Consider the following 3,901-nt stretch of genomic DNA (forward strand, 5'->3'; position numbering starts at 1 on the left):
AAACTGGAGAATGCTCCTTGTGCACTTAAGAAGAATGTATATTCTGCTGTTTTTGAGTGAAGGGTTCTATTGCTATTAGGTCTAGTATGTTTATATTGTTATTTAGTCTCTATTCCCATACTGATTTTCTGTGTAGTTGCTCTATCCATTATTGAAAGTGGAGTATTGGAGTCTTCAACTATTGTCATATCAATTCTGTCAGTTTTTGCTTCATGTGTTTTGGGTCTCTGTTATTAGGTGCATATATGTTTATAATTTTTATATCTTCTTGACAAATTAATTTATTTATAATTATAAAACTGTTATTTGTCTCAGATAACAATTTTTGCCTTAAAGTCTATTTTGTCTGATATTAGTATAGCCACTCCAGCTTTCTTTTGGTTACTGTTTGCCTGATATATCTTTTTCCATTCTTTTACCTTGAACCTATTTCTGTTTTCGAATCAAACATATGTCTCTTATACGTAACATATAGTTGGATCATGTATTATCCATTCTGCAAGTCTATGGCCAGTCCTATTCTGAGGTTTTCTTTTAATACTTGCCAAATGCAGAAATAGTAGCCAACACATCTACTAATGTTCTGTTTTTCAGTCTATTTTCCTAGAGATGCCATATAAGTAAACACAAAGCTTGCCTCTCAAGTTAGATTGGTTAATAATATTTTGGCACAACATAACATGCATTGACATATTTCTGGTCTCCAACATCAGTCTTCCGCTCAGCACACCATCAGCTATTATAGCAGTGCCTTATTTCAATGTACCTATATCTGTCTTAGTATGATATTTATATTAGTCATAGTATGATAAACTATACCCTAGTAATAAATTAACTCAAAAATCTTAGTGTCTATTCACAATAGCCAAGATTTGGAAACAACCTAAGTGTCCATCAATAGACAAAGGGATAAAGAAAATGTAATACATATACACAATGGAGTACTATTCAGCCATAAAAAAGATGAGATCCTGTCATTTGCAAAAATGTGGATAGAACTGGAGGTCATTATGTTAAGGGAAATAAGCCAGACACAGTTAGACAAATTTCACATGCTCTCACTTATTTGTGTGAGTTAAAAACTAAAACAATGGAATTCATGGAGATAGACAGCAGAATGATGGTTACTGAAGGCTGGGAAGGGTAGTTGGTGGGGTGAGGGGGAAGAGAGATTGATCAGTGGGCACAAAAAAAATAGAAAGAAATAAGATCTAGTATCTGACAGTAGAACAGTGTGGCTATCATTAATGATAATTTAATGATATAGTTTAAGTTACTAAAACTGTATAATTGAATTGTTTGTAACATAAAGAAAGAATAAATGCTTGAGGTGATGATACTCCATTTACCCTGATGTGACTATTATACATGGTATGCACATATCAAAAGATTCTATATATCCCATAAACATATACACCTACTATACAGTCATGAAAATTAAACATTAGAAAAACATTTTTAAGTTTAAATATTAGCAGTCTAACACAACAAAGGTTTATTTCTCACTCATGTCACCATTCAAGGCAGGTCAGGTAACTCTTGTGTGGCTTTCTCCAAGCAGTAAAGGATGCTCACATCTGGTAATTTTGGCATTTCAGAGCTCTTCATTTCTGGAGCCATAGAAAGGAGTGAAGAGGAGTGGTTGATAATGCGGCGGGGCCAGGGGTAGGGGGTGTTATTTCCAGGATAGAAAATGGCGCAAATTTTTCTGCTCACTTCTGATGGGCTACACATAATCACATAACTCCAAATCAACTACAACAGAAATAGGACTTTATAGGAACACATTGGTATTTGGTGATCACTAGAAGTCTCCACCACACCTCTATTCCATAAACAGATCAAAATTTCGCCTTTGAAAGGGGAGAAGACTGTCTAGAGTCAACTATTTTATGAATACAGGCCATGTAGGGTTCTAAGAAGCATCATGATTAAGTGGTATTAGCTCTAGAGCCAGTCCATCTGGGTTCAAATCTTGGATCTGCTGTCTATTAATTATGTCACCTTAGGCATACTTAAGCCCTATAAGCTTCAGTTTCTTCATGTGTAAAGTGGGGATTAAATATTACCTACCTCCTAGGCTTATTGTCAACATGAAATGAGACATTCCAGTGCAGTACCTAGCACACATTAAATGTATAACAGATATACCTATTATTAGCTAAAGAGCTAGAAAATAATGGGACATGAAATAAAACCATACAGATAATATTATAATTGTTAATGATATTTCCCTCTGCATGCCTGATTGGAAGTGCTCTTGTCTGGGGGCTCTAAGCAGTGGCAGGAAACAGGAGGCAAGACAGATGAGGCGCTAATAGGCCTACTTACATGAGATGAACAGGCATCTGATAATGGTATTAGCTCTCAGAAGTGCATTAGTCCAGGCCTGAGAATGCTCCCCTGAGGACTAAGAGAGGAGAGACTTAATTGAAGTTCAATTTAAATCTCAATCACATCCCTCCTCACAGGAGAGTAGAGCTGCCTGCCTGGTGGCGAGAAGCTTGGACTCTACTTGGGCTGCCTCTGATATTTCTAACCACTCTGTAGATCTGTGAATCCCAGTGGGAGAGCCTAGAGGGAAAACGGCAAGTGTGAATCTTGCAGCACCATTCTGGGCAGCAGGACTAGGAGCTCTTGTTGCTGCCACAGCTAAGAGGTGATACTATAAGGGGATCTGTGAGATAACATAATTCATCTGAGCTGTGCACAGTCAATCTGCTGTCTGATTTCAGGGTCTCCACCTGAGAGGTGACAGATCCTGGTGGTTAAGAACACAGGTTCCAGAGTCAGACTTACTGACTTCAAGTACTAGCTCTTCCCTTGAGTTGACTGTGTGAATCTAAAGAAGTCACTAAGTCCTTCGAGCCTTAGATTATTCATCTGTAAACTGCGATTTGCATTATTGTCTCGGTTGTCTTCTATTTGCCCTTCCATATGTGCTCTCATCCCTCTCTACCCTGACCTGTGTTCCAGGAGGCTGACTTATATGAACCATATCCAGGGACTCCTTTGCTCTCTGGCTTCCAGTTGCACCCATGAAACGGGAGGGTGGGAGGAGAGTGACATCTTGGTGCTTATTCCCCTGGTACCCACACCACTGGGTTGCTTGAGGGTTGCTTATGACTCTCTCCCAAAGACTGAAGCTACTTTCAGGCAGCCTTTTGACAGCTCTTTCCATAGGTTCCAGAAGCCACTACCTCCTCTTTCCCCTTCAGGCCTGGGATGGTAACAGCTCCCACACTCACTAGCCCCAAGATACTTCAATACCCTTTGTTGCTTTCCCTAAACTCTTCTTACTTAATCCCCTTATTAAATGCTCTTCAATTACCCACTTTTGAGTGTGCCAAAACCCTGACTGATACAACTATGTGCTTGCAGTTATCACTCTTTGAGTGACCAATCAGCTCACAGGGATTCCATTTCTCTGAGCACAGCTCCTATATAAAGCTGAGAGTGCCTGGTGGCCATGCCTATGCTACAGGGTCCTTCAACCTGGTTGGTCCAGAAATATATACCTGACCCAAGATAGGCCAATCAGATTCTCCCATCCTGAAATGTGGTATTTGTAACAGAGCGATAATAGGGACTAGGAGCCAGTAGTGCTGCACCAGGTTTATTCCCAAATCCACCTTCTAAGGGGACAAGATCAGGAAAGAATGGGTTCTTGTCCTTCCAAGTTTTGATTGTTCAATCCTTCCTCTGACAGGGTATCCATTAGATACTCTATCATCCTTTCAATTCATTTCTTCTTTTCCTAGCTAGATTTGGTTTCTGTTGCTTACAATCTAAAGAACCTCAACAGACTCAGCACCTCATGAAATTTTTATTAGATATGTGTAGGGCAAAGTGTTTAGTTTATGGCAAGCTCTCATTAATGTTTTGCATTTATTATCTTTAG

Source organism: Mandrillus leucophaeus, unplaced genomic scaffold (genome assembly GCF_000951045.1).
Source record: "Mandrillus leucophaeus isolate KB7577 unplaced genomic scaffold, Mleu.le_1.0 Scaffold920, whole genome shotgun sequence".
Lineage (NCBI taxonomy): Eukaryota > Metazoa > Chordata > Mammalia > Primates > Cercopithecidae > Mandrillus > Mandrillus leucophaeus.